We start from the raw sequence: 18,543 nt of genomic DNA, 5'->3' as shown, positions 1-18,543 counted from the left end.
TGCAACCTCCTCAGAACTTGCGGCTCTCAATACTGGCCGCCATGAGAATTTTAGAGCGCAGCTCTTAGGGGCCCGTTTCCGGCTTGAGCGGCGTCGGCGTCGCCGTCGGCGTCGGTGTAACCGCGCGGTGCATCATGGGAAATGTCCCATAATGCACCGCGCGAGCCCCCACCGGGGTCACGTGACCTCGTGTGGGGGGCACGTGACCCCCCGAGGTCACGTGACCTCCCGAAGTCACGTGACTCCCCTGAGGTCACGTGACCCCCGCCGATGTCGCGTGACCCCCAATGACGTCATCGTCACTGATGACGTCACCGGCATCCACATCGTCATCGTCATCATCACTGATGACGTCACCGGCATCCACATCGTCATTGTCATCATCACTGATGACGTCACCGGAATCCGCATCGTCATCGTCATCATCACTGATGACGTTACCGACATCCGCATCGTCATCGTCACTGATGACGTCATCAGTGACGTCACTGATGTCGTCACCGGCATCCACATCGTTATCGTCATCGTCACTGATGACGTCACCGGCATCCGCATCGTCATCGTCATCATCACTGATGACGTCACCGGCATCCGCATCGTCATCGTTATCATCACTGATGACGTTACCGACATCCGCATCGTCATCGTCATCATCACTGATGACGTCATCAGCGACGTCACTGATGACGTCACCGACATTCACATCGTCATCGTCATCATCACTGGTGAAGTCATCAGTGACGTCACTAATGACGTCATCGGTACCCGCATCGTGATCGTCAATGATGACGTCATCAGTGACCTCAGTGATGACATCTACGGCATTGGGGGTCACGTGACTCCCAAGGTCACGTGACCCCCCAAGGTCACGTGACCCCCCCTGGTTAGTTTTGCCCCCCCCCCCCCAGTGCCCTTCCCTCCTCCTCCTCAAGAGCTGCGCTCTAATTCGGCGTTACAGGGAGTTGTAACCAGCTTTCACTTTTTTGGTACCAGTGTTGCGGCATCTCTAGGTCATTTTCAAGTTAGAACTGACAGAAAAAATCTGGCAACGGCGCAACGCCGATGTACGCTGGAAGCTAGAGCCGGTTTGCTTTCGTTGTTTTAGAGCGCAGCTCTTAAAGGACACATGCAAAGGAAAAAAATATTTTTTTTAAACGGCTTAGATGGAAAAAGGATGCCATAAAACAATTTTCCGACGAAGGAAAAAAATTTTTAGAGCTATATTTACGGCGCAAAACGAATTTGTAGTTGGCGCCCGCGGGCACCGCGGAAAAGTGGTCCGTATTTATCACGTGACTGGTCCTTATTTATCACGTGGTGCTCGCGTTCTTTCGGAAGCTTCCTATGGCCTCTAAAAGTAACTTATTCATCTTTGTTTGAAGTATAACAAAAAACTAAGATGAATAAGTAACTTTTAGAGCCCAAAGGAAACTCCTGAAAAAGCGCAACCAGACGTGATAGACCTGTGCGCCGGTCAGACGAAAGCGGCGGCGCCCCGAAGCAGACGAACTTGTGCGGCGGCGGCGACGGCGGCGTGGAGAAACGCGTTGAAGCGACGTTCGCACAAGGCTCAGCCTGCGGCGGCGACGCAGCGCGGCGGCGCGCGGGCCGACCACGTGACCAGCGGCGGCTCCCGCGAGCGCCAACTACAAATTCGTATAGCGCCGTAAATATAGCTCTAAAAATTTTTTTCCTTGGTTGTAAAATTGTTTCATGACATCCTTTTTCCATATAAGCTGTCTAAAAAAAAAAATTTTTTTTCCTTTGCATGTGTCCTTTAAGGGCCCGTTTCCGGCTTGAGCGGCGTCGGCGTCGCCGTCGCAGTCGCCGTCGGCGTATCCGCGCGGTGCATTATGGGTAAATTTCCCCGCGAAATCTAGCGGAACAATTTCCCCGCTAGATTTAGCGGAAAAATTTCTCCGCTAAATCTAGCGTAAACATTTTCCCCGCTAGATTTAGCCGAAAAAATTCCCCGCTAAATCTAGCGGAAAAATTTCCCCGCTACATATCTAGCGGAAAATTTCTCCGCTGAATCTAGCGGAAAAATCTAGCGGGAAAAATTCCTTGCTAAATCTAGCGGAAAAATTTCCCCGCTAAATCTAGCGGAAAATATTCCCCGCTAAATCTAGCGAAAAAATTTCCCCGCTGTGATGATGTGGGAGAACCAACGATGAGGAAAACGACGTGCGTGAAAACTGTGAGTTGGACTGAGCAACACTGTGAACTGAGCAAAGGACGATGAAGAAGATGCGGTGAACGTGGGGAAGATGGAAATGGTAAAAGACAAAGAAGTTCAAGGCAAGAGTTGGATATACGGAAAAAAACGAAGACGACGACGAGAAGGGAAGAGGGGACACAAGCTCGTGACTCGGGAGAGAAGGGCGGGCACGACACCGAACCCGGCTCGACAGCGGTGGTCTCGGCAGCCAAGGAGGAGCCCGGACGGACGAGTCCAGGCCCGTGGGGCTTTCACTCAAGCTCGCTGAGAAGCCTCCGCCTGTGCCTAGCGAGCAGCTGAACACTCCTGGACAAGACGAACGCCCTGCCTACGTCGACGTGCACCACCGGGCCGTAAGCGGATGCGGCGAACTGAACTCTGTACATATAGCCACACCATTGTTTTCTAACTTCTTGTTTAAACGACTGTAAATAATACCTACCTTCTTATATTCACCGCACTGGAATTCCGAGTCCTTTTAATTATTATATATTTTTTTTCCATCACAATCTGGCGTCCGCGACAGGACTCTCTCTTTTTAACATCTTATAGCGAGCAGAATTCCAGACGGTGCTGTAAGAAGAGTTACAGTATGAATCCTGATAAATTGCTATCGGTCGGGAGAGAGCTGGGGTATGCGGGCATAGAACTCCGCGAATGGGTCGAAAAAGAAATAGTCAGGCAGAAAGAAGAACGGGTCAGAATGAGAGAAGATGCAAGAGAGGCAGCTAAGGAGGCGCAAGAAACGGCTGACAGAGAAGCTCACAGATTCCAACAAGAGCAGGCGGTGCTGCAGATGCGTCTTCAGTTGCGAGGAAACAACAGTTCACCTCGAGATGAGGATCCGAAGGATACTGGCGGTGGAGAAAACCCAGGGTGGCAAACATGTTATCGTAGCCCTCATAAATTAATTCCACCGTTTAATGACAAAAGAGACGACCTTGATGCTTACATCCAACGTTTCGAGCGAGTGGCGACCAGTCAGGCATGGCCTCAAGAAAAGTGGGCGATGTCTTTAAGTCTCTGCCTCACCGGTGAGGCCTTAACGGTCGTTGGAAGGATGACACCCGAAGAGTCATTGGACTATTCAAAAGTAAAGCTTAGCCTGCTTCAGCGGTTTCGCTACACCGCAGAAGGCTACCGGGAAAAATTTCGGCAAAGCAAGCCAGAAGAGTCAGAGACCGGGAGACAATTTGCAGCTCGGCTCCTCGGTTATTTCGACCGATGACTAGAGACGGGTGACACCATTAAGACATTTGAAGGGCTCAGAGATCGCATGGTCGCAGAGCAGTTCTTAAGAAGATGTAGCACAAAACTGTCTATATTTTTGAAGGAGAGAGACTGCAAAACCCTCGAGAGTTTGGCAGTAACTGCAGACCACTTTTTGGAAGCGCAGGGCCAAACTAGCTTGTCTAGCTCGAAAGAAGAGGGCCTAAGCCAAAAGAGTGGAGGTCGTAATAAAGAGGGTAGTCGGCTGAAAGTTCCCACCAAGGGAGTGAGCTGATGTTTCCTCTGCAACAAACCTGGACATAAAGCCGCAGAATGCTGGACCAGTTCCAGAGCTCAACACGGATCTGCGTGCTGGAGGTGCGGCAAGCCAGGACACAAATCAGATGCGTGTAACTGGAAGCCAGAAGATAAAGGTAGCAAGACTCCTCAGGCATCCTGTATGTTGACAGTCGCTGACAGCGAAAATCCAGAAGAGACATACATCGTACTGAGAAACGGAGAACAGATACCGATAGTAAATGCGGCACTCGGAAAGGCTCCACGGTTCCTGGTAGATAATATGCCAGTGGTGAGGCGAGAAGTGTGCGGTCGTCCAGTCACCGTACTGAGAGACAGCGGCTGCAACACGGTTGTGGTAAAAAGAGATCTGGTTCCCGATGATAAGTTAACCGGTGTCTCTAGTCCGGTTTTCCTACTTGATAGGACTGTAAAGTACCTGCCAGAGGCAGAAATAGAGGTGAGAACTCCGTTTTTTACGGGCAATTTAACAGCCAAGTGCATGGACAACCCGTTGTACGGTTTGGTGTTAGGAAATGTTCATGGGGTGAGAGGAATTGATGATCCCGATGAAGAATGGAATGACGAAGGAAGACTAAGCGGGTCTCAACTGAACGAAGAGAGACAGACATCCAAGGGGACGTCAGGAAAAAGTGAGACTGGCGAAGGACTCGTTCTTGACGAGAGTGGAAAAGAAGGCTGTGAAGTCTTGGTGCCGGAGATTAATTCTGCGGGAGCGCTGAAGAGAGTAACCGGCAAGGAAAAAAATTCCCAACTACCGGTTATGACGCTCGAACCGACGGGAATTGACCATAACAAGTTGAAACTATCTCAACGTAATGACGAATCGTTGAAGAAATGCTTTGCTGCCGTCGGCAAAAAGTATATCTCGGGAAAATCACACGAGTCTGAATTCGTGTTGCGTAATGAAATCCTCTACAGGAGGTACAAGACGCCGGCACACAAGCAATGGGAACAACTGGTTGTTCCGAGAGATTTCCGAACCATCGTACTGAAATTGGCGCACGAAGGAATCATGTCCGGACATCAGGGAGCTAAGAAGACCACTGATCGCATCCAGGAGGAATTCTACTGGCCTGGAATTGCAATGGACATCAAGCGATTCGTGAAGTCGTGCGACATGTGCCAGAGAACCATTCCTAAGCACATGGTGCCGAGAGCACCCCTTGGAACCATGCCGATCATCGACACTCCCTTCCAAAGAGTCGGCATTGACATTGTCGGACCTATCGCGCCCAGTTCAGAGACGGGCGACAGGTATACACTGACAATGGTTGACTTCGCTACCAGATACCCAGATGCTGTCGCTCTGAAAAGCATCGACACAGTAGAGGTAGCGGAGGGCCTACTGCAAATGTTTTCTCGTGTAGGCCTGCCACGAGAAATCGTCAGTGACCGGGGATCATGCTTCACGTCGGCTCTCATGAAGGAGATCAGTCGCCTATTGTCGCTCAGACTGCTGACGACAACCCCTACCATCCAATGTGTAATGGACTGGTTGAACGATTTAATGGGACTCTAAAACAAATGATCAAGAGAATGTGCCAGGAGAAACCGCGATGTTGGGATAGATATCTCACCCCGTTGCTTTTCGCATACAGGGAAGTGCCGCAGAGCAGCCTGGGGTTCTCCCCGTTTGACCTTCTTTATGGAAGGTATGTTCGCGGTCCTATGGCGGTTCTGAGGGAACTCTGGACCAACGAGAACATCGACCCGGAGACCAAGACAACATACGAATATATGGTTGATCTGCGCAAGAGACTTGAAGAGACCTGTAAAGCCGCCCACGAGGAACTCAAGAAGGCACAACTGACACAAAAAGAACACTACGACAAGAAGAGTCGAGCGCGCCAACTACGAGAAGGGGACAGAGTACTGATCTTGTTACCGACAGACAGGAACAAGTTGATTCTACAATGGAAGGGTCCATTCCAGGTAGTTGAGAAGAGGAATGACGTGGATTACGTCATAGACCTTGGTCAGAAAACGACCGTGTTTCACATTAATATGTTGAAGAGATACGAGGAGAGAGAAGTTCTTGGAGCTCCCAGGCAAGTCTTGGCTGGTATGGCTGTGGAAGAGGCTCCCGAAGAACAGGAGGTCCCTCATGTCGGTCTGCACAAGCTTCAAGATGACAAAGACGTACAGTTCTCAGAAGAGATGACTGAGTTCCAAACAAACGATGCAAGGAAGCTGCTGGAAGAGTTCCAGGACGTATTTTCAGATCTTCCAGGTCAAACTAGGCTTATAAAATGCCAGTTGAAACTAAAGACAGATACGCCAATCCAAGTGCGACAATACCCCATTCCCTTTGCGCTACAGGAAGAGGTAGAAAAGGAGATCGGCGATATGTTACGCCAAGGCATAATCGAGAAGTGCGACTCAGCCTACAACTCGCCCGTTGTGGTTGTAAGGAAGAAGGATAAATCAACACGGTTATGCATAGATTTCCGCCAATTGAATAAGGTTCTGGAAACCGATTGCGAACTGATTCCTCGAGTCGACATGATGTTCGCTGAACTAAGCACTAAACGATACTTTTCTAAATTTGACTTCGCCAAGGGATATTGGCAAGTACCTATGGCCGAAGGATCAGAGGATGCGACTGCTTTTTCAACTATGTCGGGACTGTATCGGTTTAGGTTCATGCCGTTCGGCATAAAAACAGCCCCAGCAGTGTTCACACGATTAATGAGGAAAGTTCTCGAAGGTGTGCCAAATGTACATCATTACTTTGACGACGTCCTAATATCAACCGACACTTGGGAGGAGCATATGAGGACAATGAGCCTATTCTTGACTAAGGTGAGGGAGGCTGGACTCACCATCAAGCCAAAGAAAACAGAGATCGGGTATTCAAGAATAACTTTTCTTGGCCACAAAGTCGGGCAGGGGACTTTCGAGCCCCTAACAGAGACGCTAGATAAAATTCAAGGCGCAACAAGACCAAAGACTAAAACAGAAGTCCGATCCTTCCTGGGGCTGACCGGCTATTACCGGGAATTCATTCCCAATTACGCCGAGACAACGCTCGCTCTGACGGAGCTGACAAGGAAAAGAGCGGCCAACAAGGTTATCTGGGAGGAAAGACAGGAGAGAGCGTTCGAGCTACTGAAGAAACTCCTCTCCGATAAGCCAATTTTGAAATCTCCAGATCTGTCGAAGGAGTTTATTTTAAGAACGGACGCGTCAGAAAGGTGTCTGGGCGCCGTACTAATGCAAGAACATGAAGGGGTCTTGCATCCGGTTGCGTATGCAAGCCGGAAGTTACTGCCACGAGAAGTCGCGTATTCCACCATTGAGCGTGAATGCCTAGCCCTCGTGTGGGCAGTGCGAAAATTCCACATATTCTTGTTTGGCAAACGCTTCACTGTACAGAGCGACCACCAGCCGCTTGAATACATTCACTCTGCTAGGCATCTGAATAGTCGCGTATTGAGATGGAGCTTGTTACTCGCCGAGTACGATTTTAAAGTGACGTACATTAAGGGCTGCCAGAATGTTGGAGCTGACTATTTAAGTCGTATGTAATGCGCCCACAGCTGTTACTGGATTTGTTTTGGGGGAAGGTAATAGTTTACCTACGTATGAAACACGCTTCGTCGTTGTCGTGTGGGTTGGAACAATTGTTTGTTTTGACTACAGGTCTTAATTCTTTCGCTTAAAAGTTTTCGGAAACAATTGTCTGAAAAGGGGGGTAATTGTGATGATGTGGGAGAACCAACGATGAGGAAAACGACGTGCGTGAAAACTGTGAGTTGGACTGAGCAACACTGTGAACTGAGCAAAGGACGATGAAGAAGATGCGGTGAACGCGGGGAAGATGGAAATGGTAAAAGACAAAGAAGTTCAAGGCAAGAGTTGGATATACGGAAAAAAACGAAGACGACGACGAGAAGGGAAGAGGGGACACAAGCTCGTGACTCGGGAGAGAAGGGCGGGCACGACACCGAACCCGGCTCGACAGCGGTGGTCTCGGCAGCCAAGGAGGAGCCCGGACGGACGAGTCCAGGCCCGTGGGGCTTTCACCCAAGCTCGCTGAGAAGCCTCCGCCTGTGCCTAGCGAGCAGCTGAACACTCCTGGAAAAGACGAACGCCCTGCCTACGTCGACGTGCACCACCGGGCCGTAAGCGGATGCGGCGAACTGAACTCTGTACATATAGCCACACCATTGTTTTCTAACTTCTTGTTTAAACGACTGTAAATAATACCTACCTTCTTATATTCACCGCACTGGAATTCCGAGTCCTTTTAATTATTATATATATATTTTTTTCCATCACACCCGCTCAATCTAGCGGAAAAATGCCCCGCTAGATTTAGCGGAAAAATTTCCCCGCTAGATCTAGTGGAAAAAATTTCCCCGCTAGATTTAGCGGAAAAAATGTCCCGCTAAATCTAGCGGAAAAATTTCCCCGCTAAATCTAGCGGAAATATTTCTCCGCTAAATCTAGCGGAAAACTTTCTCCCCTAAATTTAGCGGAAAAATTTCTCCGCTAAATCTAGCGGGAAAAATGCCCCGCTAAATCTAGCGGAAAAATTAACCCGCTAAATCTAGCGGAAAATATTCCCCGCTAAATCTAGCGAAAAAATTTCCCCGCTGTGATGATGTGGGAGAACCAACGATGAGGAAAACGACGTGCGTGAAAACTGTGAGTTGGACTGAGCAACACTGTGAACTGAGCAAAGGACGATGAAGAAGATGCGGTGAACGCGGGGAAGATGGAAATGGTAAAAGACAAAGAAGTTCAAGGCAAGAGTTGGATATACGGAAAAAAACGAAGACGACGACGAGAAGGGAAGAGGGGACACAAGCTCGTGACTCGGGAGAGAAGGGCGGGCACGACACCGAACCCGGCTCGACAGCGGTGGTCTCGGCAGCCAAGGAGGAGCCCGGACGGACCAGTCCAGGCCCGTGGGGCTTTCACCCAAGCTCGCTGAGAAGCCTCCGCCTGTGCCTAGCGAGCAGCTGAACACTCCTGGACAAGACGAACGCCCTGCCTACGTCGACGTGCACCACCGGGCCGTAAGCGGATGCGGCGAACTGAACTCTGTACATATAGCCACACCATTGTTTTCTAACTTCTTGTTTAAACGACTGTAAATAATACCTACCTTCTTATATTCACCGCACTGGAATTCCGAGTCCTTTTAATTATTATATATATATTTTTTTCCATCACACCCGCTCAATCTAGCGGAAAAATGCCCCGCTAGATTTAGCGGAAAAATTTCCCCGCTAGATCTAGTGGAAAAAATTTCCCCGCTAGATTTAGCGGAAAAAATGTCCCGCTAAATCTAGCGGAAAAATTTCCCCGCTAAATCTAGCGGAAATATTTCTCCGCTAAATCTAGCGGAAAACTTTCTCCCCTAAATTTAGCGGAAAAATTTCTCCGCTAAATCTAGCGGGAAAAATGCCCCGCTAAATCTAGCGGAAAAATTAACCCGCTAAATCTAGTGGAAAAATTTCCCCGCTAAGCCCAGCGCAAAAAATTCGGCGCAAAATCTAGCGGAAAAATTTCCCCGCTAGATTTAGCGGACAAATTTCTCCGCTAAATCTAGCGTAAAAATTTTTACGCTAGATTTAGCGGAGAAATTTGTCCGCTAAATCTAGCGGGGAAATTTTTCCCGCTAGATTTAGCGGAAAAAACTTCCCCGCTGAATCTAGCGGAAAAATTTTCCCGCTACATCTAGCGGAAAAATTTCTCCGCTAAATCTAGCGGAAAAATGTCTCCGCTAAATCTAGCGGAAAAATTAACCCGCTGTCTAGCGGAAAAATTTTCGCGCTAAATCTAGCGGAAAAATTTTCCCGCTAGATTTAGCGGAAAAAATTCCCCGCTGCCTAGCGGAAAAATTTTCCCGTTAAACCTAGCTGAAAAAATTCCCCGCTAAATCTAGCGGAAAAAATTTCCCGCTAAATCTAGCGGGAAAAATGCCCCGCTAAATCTAGCGAAAAATTAACCCACTAAATCAGCGGAAAAAGTTCCCCGCTAAATCTAGCGGAAAAAATTCCGCGCTAATTCTAGCGGAAAAATTTCCCCGCTAGATTTCGCGGAAAAAATTCCCCGCTAAGTCTAGCGGAAAAATTTTTCCCGTTAAACCTAGCGGAAAAGTTTCCCCGCTAAATCTAGCGGAAAAAAATTTCCCGCTAAATCTATCGGAAAATTTTTTCCGGGGGTCACGTGACCCCCCAAGGTCACGTGACCCCCCCCCCCCTTCCCCCGCCCCGAGAACAGGTAACCCTCAGTACCCTTCCCTCCTCCTCCTCAAGAACTGCGCTCCAATTCGGTGTTACAGGGAGTTGTAAACGGCTTTCATTTGTTTTGTTTGGTCGGACAAAACCTGGCAGCAACGTACGGTCAACATAGTGCCGGTATTGTTTTGGTTCGACGGAACGCGAGAAGCTCTGCTGTTTGCGAGCACATGTAGCGAAGACGTGACCGGAGAGGTGTCCCTGTGATGTTCCCGGAAGACGAAAAGTATCATTCCTAATCGTCGTGTGTGCTTTGAAAGCGAAGGGAGTCACCGGGTCCTCGAGTGCGCAACCACAAGTCAACGTTCAAGACGGCGCTGCGTTTGACTTCGGTGATCTCGTTCTTCTGTTTGGTGCAACACGGCGTTGCAACAAAGAGCTGAAACGTTCGTGGTGTGCGGTGCGGAGCTTGGAAGTAGAAATTCACACTAATTAATACCCTTGCCACACGGGCAACTCGAATGCCATTTACAATGAATGACATTTGGACGATCGGCCAATGAGCGCGCGACACTCCGAGCGTGGGGCGTTCCACGCGCGTCAGATCGTGAGCCGATTCGTCGATCACACAAATGTTATTCGTTAATTGTAAATGGCATTCGAGTTGCCCGTGTGGCAAGGGTATAACACGGAGCGCAAGTTGGTTGTTGTGAGGTTGAGGTTCAACGGGTTCAGTCCCGTCGTCGTCAGCTGATCCGGTCTAGCTGGTCCGAGTGGACGCCGTGAGCCTCTTTAAAAGAAAGTATTCTTTCATTCCGTTTCGAAATATAGAAGATTCCCGACGCATTGTGTGAGTAAAAAGAGGCGGGCGTTTTTCAACAAAAGTACGCCGTTTTAATTGAACAATGGACTCCGGATTGTTGTCCTAAATCTGCCGTTTTTATGCTTCGTGTCGCTGGACTGTGTTTGCACAGCGACGTGTTCGCACAGCGACGCACACTTAAGTCACCACCGATATTTCCCTGTAAATCTCGTACGAGTTTGTTGCGCTCATCATGCGGTGTGACTAAATTTGGGCAAGATTACCTACCTGCCCACGGATGCATGAACTCATACCATTCTTTACATAGTGAACATGGTGCTTTTTCCTTATTTTGGGAAGAGGCGTTGGTGCATTTATTATGGTACAATCACTTGAGAGTTGAGAAATTGAGGAGAGCGAGCAAGCTTTCCCAACTTTGTCTCTTGCCTCTCGCACTGCCCCTAGCTCCAGTTGCAGTTTCAGTAGATATACGTACTAGCAGGTACAAACCGCTCTAAAGCATGTAAAAGACTGGGAAGTCAGGACGGTGAGGACTCCGTGTTTCGCGCTTTTCGCAAGGTGACTGGGGAAGTGCTTTTGCGAGGTATGCGGCATACGCAAACGATATTATTATGCCCGTCGTTTGCGTCTTTCCAGCAAAACGAATAAGATGATCTACAAAGGAGGAATCACAAGCCAAGATTTACGATAACAGTGTGTTTGCTTCGGTGATCCGCGTGGTTGTACTTTACCCTGCTGTCTGCAACACCGTGTCATGACGAAGAGCTGGAACGTTCAAGGTTTGTGCTGGGCTCACGGGTATCACGGACTCCAAAATGACGGAAGCAATAAGTTGTCAAAAGCCCGTTTTAGGGTTTCGAACCAATTAAACAAGACAAAAATAATTAAACTTCGTTGTTTGTATGCAGGAGGACTTACGTAACACAACAATACATTCTCTTTCCCAAACGAAAAAAAAAAAGTAACACTCCGTGCGCCGTATATGGCAGCAACTTCTTCGCTTCAAAACCTATGCTGGCAACGCAAGCGGTTTTCTAATGGACCTCCTCTAGTTCACCTTACCGCTTGCTTTACCGCCACCGCGTTGAGTCAAGAACTCCTACAAATAAGGCCGTAGCGCTCTTCTCGTGAAGTCGCAAAAGAAGGCCATCTGGGGCGCGCGTCGAAGCGAAGGCAACGCGCGTGGATCGACCGTCCTAACGCGCTTTTAGTCACACACGCGTGTCTTATTAGCTAAAATGAAAGCTGTACATTGCAACGGGTCTAAAAAAACACTTTGTTATACGGGCAAAACATTACATCGCTAAATAATCGATGCGAAATGGCACGAGGTATGCGTAAAAGACGTCTGTAGAAAAATGTGATTGTTTTAAGTAGAAGATATTGAGTCACGCAGTTATTGCTGTAGGAATGCATATTTTATACAGAAAAATTTCGAAAAAATGGCGAGACACGCAGTTATTCGACACAGCACTACAGATCAGTTAAAAATCTGGTAGACGCAGCCAACGCGAACACGTTCCGACAAGTGTCACTGACGATCATGTAAGCGATGTTATCGCATGTAGTCACTGAAATGAAATTAATAAAATTTCGATCAAATGACAATATGGGGTCGACTAATCAGCTTGCGAAGCTCAAATAATCACTCAAAAGACTGAGCTGATTAAAAGGACACTACAACAAAATTTCGGCTCTCATTTTTTGGTCTATATGTGTTCAACGGAGCAGAATCACATCGAACATACCAATACCTTGTTAAAAAAGTCACGAAAAGGAATTTTAAAACGAATTCAACGATTAGCAAAAAGCACCTGGTGGATGTCGCTGACGCCTCGCTTGTAATGCCCGTCTAGGAACCTTGACAGCTAGTGACGGAGGTTGTCTCGCCTCCGGCGGCGACGAGAGAAGAAGGGCAGGAGGAACTCCCCTCTTCCCGAGAATCCCTTTTGTGTGTCGCAGATGTCGCTATTGTGCCCCTACAAGATTACAGAAGATTAACCCGTCGCTCAAAATTCGTACAAAAGCAGCCGCTTCGGTGGCTGGAACGACTAGGCCATCCTGTCGACGTCAGCCTCGCCGTAGCTTTGCTCGTCCTGAGACGACCCACGTCACGATTGCGTTGGATGTCACGTGGTCTCCGCTGGGCCTTCTCCGAGCGCTTTCCAGAGTGGGCCGTTTATAACGAAAAATACAGCCACCAGGCTCAAAATACAAACTTGCGATTGTCATTTACGGATATCGTGAATCACATTCAACCTTTTTTTGAACACGACGGGAATATTTTCGAAGTTCGTTGAAGTAACCCCTTAAATCCCGTATTATTTAATCAAAATATATTAACATTTCCGTGAGGAAGGAGTACTACACTTACTATTTACAGTCAACTAATTTACTTCTCCCTATGAGCTCGAGCTGCTTAAGAACAAAATATAACCTATTTTGTAACCAATAATACTATTACCTTAATACAGTTAAGATTCTAGTATTAACACGGTAATGGCAACAAAATAACATTAGTATAAACACATAAGCACAAACAACGCACTTTTAATAATCACACAAACTCGTTATTTACCTTCCGGTATAAACTAGAATATTACCACGCATATTTACATATGTCGACGCAATAGCGAACAGATAACGAGGAAGAACCAAATTCCATTCTATCACGAGATTTAAAAAAAAAAAAACGACTGCAGCACTTTACTTGCGTCTTACATGACCAAGAAAGCCCGTAAATAAGTTGCTTCTCACTTGTCGATCGTATCCATACGTCCCACAAGATCCATCACAAGAACATTTGAACACGAACTTCGCGTCTCTCCCTGTCGAGAGAGAGAGGTCATCGGCCAGTGTCATTCTTGACTAGTTGCCACACACGTCACTCAAACCGTAGCAGGACTTGTTTCGCGAATCCACGTAAATGCCGTAGTATCAAGCAAACACACACACACACACACACACACACACACACACACACACACACACACACGCACGCACGCACACACGCACACACACGCACACACACAAACGCGCGCGCGCGCACACGCACGCAAAAAAAAACTACTCGAGATTACCACACGCACACACACACACATGGGAGCAGCACCAGCAGGGTAGGAAAAGAGGCCTAGGGAGGCTCTAGAGAGGCCCCATCTCTTGCTTGTGTGCGCTCCCTCCCTGCGGCGATGACTGGATTTTTTGGGGGCTCCTTTCCCTTCTGAAATGTCTCAGCGTTCCTTTGCAGACAGTCAGCACAACGTAAATTTACCAGAATCGGAGCCCGTACGAGGGAAGGTGTCGCATCGGAAACTCGGAGCCGGTTCATTCGAAAAGTGTGGTAAGCCACCCTAAAGGCGCCTTCACACTGAGCAAAAGACGCGCGTTGCGGTCGACGTCGACGCCGGCGTCGTAAAATACGAAGCAGTCACACAGGGCCCTCGACGGCGGCGTCTTCTCCGGGAATCTTGCGTTTGTCGAGATAACACGGAATATTTTTTATTCGTCTGCTTCGCACGATTATTGTTGCCTTGCCTTCGTTATTGCATATGCGGTGCAAGATAGCCGTCTTCACTGAATGGACAACGGCAATGATTGGATGTACGTTTACACTCCGGTTATATGCAGCATTTGCGAAAGGCACGGACTCGAACGGGCCGCTTCAGAGGGTGCTCTTTTGCCGCGTTTTTGTGCAAACAAAGCACGGTGCTACGCCGGCGCGTCCCAGAGCCTTCGCGTCAGCACCTTGAACACTGTACGCAGCTTGTGCGAGAGTGTTTTCGATGGAGAACTGTTGTATTCCGTAGTGATAGGGGCACACAAAGACTACACAACACATTGGGAGTGATCGCTCCCGCACAGTTCAAGGTCGGGACACATCCCGAACTTCGGTGGCAGCTTTCACGCAAACGATGAAGAGTAGTTTCACGGCGTCGTACACGCACATAAAACACTGCTCACAGTCAGATGTTCCAATCGGCTTGCTTCTTTTAACGCTGAAATGCTTCCGGCCAAGTTTGGCGAGTGCACGAATCTCCCGACCCCTCTGCCTTTTCGCCTTCATTGTAGGTCGAAAATAGAAACAGCGAAAACAAGTCTTAGCCGGAAAAGGGCGACACGTCACGTCCGGACGCTCGCTGATTGGCTCAAGCGCGCGCGTCGAGGGAAAAATTGGGTTCCGTGGCGTCGTCTCCCTGCGTCGTCCTCCTCGGCGCGCGACTTTTTTCAATACAAAAATAAGCAAAAAGCTTACTCCACGACGCGCGTCTTTTCACTAAGTGAATGCGCCTTAAATGTGGGGAGCTGCGGGACTGCGCGTAGTCCCGCGGTTACAGGGATAATCATAAATATAAATTTGGTACTATAAACCTTGGTAACGCGTTGTATATTATGTTTATATTATTTATATATAATAAATTGTACAAGACTGCGCTTTTAAAACGTGTATTAATGTCGGATAAACGTGCACGAACATTTCGTTCCGCTCGAAAATATACATTTTTTTTCCCTTCGATATGCGTCAACAGCAGATTTTTTCTCACGTTGTTGCGCCATGGCCTTCCTTCCTCCGACATTGTGAGGTACCCAGTCGCAGCGCTACGGCCATATTTCTAGAAGGTATAGACCATTCTATTTAGCGCTCTCTGGGCGGCACCATTTTGTTCGACAGCAGCGCCCTCTCCACACATCCGGGAAATTCAGCGGGTTCGGTGGAGTAAAAGGAGAGAGAGGGCACGAGCCCGACTCCGCTAGCAGACGACAAAACGAGAGGTTGCCATTTTCCACCTTTGGGCTGTATCGGCGGGCTGTACGGAACATCGAACTCTCGCTCGTGGCTGCCGTTGTGAGGTGGTTTGCGTTCTTAGAATAGTTATGGCTACTCCAATATCCGCCTAGAGCTATTTGTTGTTCTACTTCGGTAAATGATCAACTGACATATCTTTTTTCCGTTACTTAAATATCAGTTGAGTCAGCCGGCAGTACTACCCTCAACTACTGCGTGTATTGCGGCAAGAGAGCACGTTTTTATTTATTTCAGACATCCACTCATGGTCACTAAAGGCCTACACCAGCACGAACTTTGTCTAGTAAAAGAGGTACAGCCACTGGATTCACTTTTCGCCGGCGAGACCGGCCAGTCTGACACAGTTTTCCCTATTTTTTTTTATTTGCACGCAGATAACAGCGCAATTGGACTCTGTTAGTCTTTTTTATCTAGCATAGTAATGCACGATAACTGGCATACCAAAATCTGCGCATCCGCGCTTGAAATGTCCAAAATGACGCGATTTTAAACAGAGTTTCTACGCCAGCCGGATCTAGGTGCTGCCCACTCAGCGGAGCAGACGACATCCGGGCGAGAGGGGGAGGGCATTTTTTTCTTTTTTTTACCCTCTCTGCTATGACCCTAATGGAACGGTCTATTGGTTGAGCCGATTTCCATTTCCATCTTCCCCCATGCAACATATAGCGGGTGCGGCTATCTATATGTTACCGTAAAATCCGCCTTTTTTCTATGCAAAATGTCAGTTTGAAAAGCATTCCACCATAACGGGGCATTTTCTCTTCATCAAGGCTCTACTTTTTGGCAATAAAAACTTCATTTAAATAGAAAAAATAAATATCTAGCCTCATTCCTCATTAAATTTCAGTTCCGAAACATCCACAGCGAAGAATACATTTAGTGATTCGTTGAAATTACAGATTTTCTAAAACGAAAGTTGCTGCAAAAAAAGGGAAATTGAGAAAAACCTGTTTGAAGTTTTCACACCACTTCATTTGATTTTACTGGTGGTGGTGGCAACCAAAAGGCACTAAGTGCAGAGTGGTGCCTTCCGGTTTCACCCAATCTCCTGCACGGTTTTGCTGAGTGAGTCTGAGCTGACAATGCTTTCTTCGAGTGTCATTTTGTTGTCAGCATGTGGATTGTGAAAGGAGTGAGGAATTCGGTATGCTTGCAATACACAAACCAACATCAGCAAGAGTGGGTAGGGCAAGCATCATCAAAATACAAAACAGACAAACCCACGTGACTTTCTATAAACAAAAGGCTGGTTTTAGTCAGTTTTGTGTTCAATCAGGACAGGCTTTTCGGTTCTTAGACATATGCATAGCCTCTTCCACGTGAAAGCTGAACTTCTATGGTGTTCGTGCCCGAATAGAGTTTACTCTCAAACAAAGATATTTAATGTACTGATGTAGAAGAAAATCTCTTTCTAACAAGGGTAAGATCATCATTCGAGGGTATACCGGTGCAAAGCTACAGCAGTTTGAAAATAGGAAACAGGGAAATTTCACAAACATGATTTTACATCGTCGGCTTACCAAAAATATTTTATTTATTTTCCGTAACATTCAGACAGACATTGCTATCAAAATTTTCAGTTCTGGAACCACTATACATAAAAATAGGAAAAGTAATTTGTTTTTCTAAAAATTTGCAATTTTCCGGCAGTGCGCCCCCTTAAGCCAAACTAAATTGTAGTAACATTATGTCTCCCACCAAGTGCCGTTCCAACTACACTCCACCAGGATGCCGGAGGAAACAGCCTACATTGAAAATGTGATTGGGTTGTCTCAGTCCATCCGTCGTAATACCTGTTAAAAATTAAGGAGAAAAAAAACGCTGACTGGGAAAGAAAAAATGTTGCGCTGTCTTAAATTTCAGCTGCGATTATCGTTTTTCAAAGTCCCCTGAAATTACGTTGCAGGTTGTTTGTATTTGATTAAGTGCATCTACAAAGTAGGACATCGTAAAATATTGACTAAAATCTTTTTATCGGATTAAGGCCGGCTCCAATGTATTTCCTTCTTTTTCTTTTTCATTGAGCACAGCTGTTTAAAAACAACGGTAACATGTCAATGCGAAGGTTTGGTAACCTTGATTGGTATGAAAATGTTCAAAAATATTATTTCGTTATTACCGGGCCCACGTATTTCTTTCAAGCTAGAAAAGTTGATGACAAGACACCATTGTTTCATTTATAAATTCCTAGTTTTAATAAAGTGCGACAGTCATATATTTGTCCTGAGAAGTAGCCTGAAACTTCATCGCAAGAATATTCGCAGAGGACAATGTCAGACACAAAAGATTAATAGTCGGCGGGGAAGTTAAGTATGCGCCGGTTAACAGCACCAGTGTGTCGCAACCGTAGCATCAAGCTTTGTTCCAACCGGTAGAAGTCCAGTTGAGGGGGTCCCGAGGCGCAGTACAACTTACGAGAGAAGTTAATTCCGCGTCATTCTCCCTTAACCCGCGACCACGGCTCTCATCATCTCTGCTAAAGAATCATGCAGAGCGGCCTCGGAGTCTGGCTTGGCCCGAAGCCCATTCACGTCTCACCGCTTCCCACAATTCGTCGGCAGTGGCGCGGTAGAGGGGACGCAGTGACATGGCTACCTTGATGCGCCTCCAAACGTGTTCGATGATATTCAGATCGGCACCTTTAGGCGGCCAAGGCAGCTCCGTCAGGCAGCGCTCCTCTAGAAGATACGAGCGTGACAATGGATTTTACACTTCGGCGCTTTCTTGAAAGACACTGAAATGCATGTTAGCTGGAAACACTGGGCTGTACGGCAAACGCATCGTGATCGTGGTTCTATTGGCGAATATTTTATTTAGCAGACGGCCGGAAGAGCGCAGCGGCGCAGTGAGCGCAGTGAGAATTTATCTCAACCTCAGGGTGCGGCGCGTGTTTGGGGAGCGATGCGACAGGCGACGCAGGTAGTACCGTGCACAGGCCGGAGCGCTGTTTCAGCTCATATTGTCCGCGATAGTA

Source organism: Ixodes scapularis, unplaced genomic scaffold, assembly GCF_016920785.2.
Source record: "Ixodes scapularis isolate PalLabHiFi unplaced genomic scaffold, ASM1692078v2 PGA_scaffold13__105_contigs__length_92229423, whole genome shotgun sequence".
NCBI classification, from domain to species: Eukaryota; Metazoa; Arthropoda; class Arachnida; order Ixodida; family Ixodidae; genus Ixodes; species Ixodes scapularis.
This window is presented reverse-complemented; position numbering follows the sequence as displayed.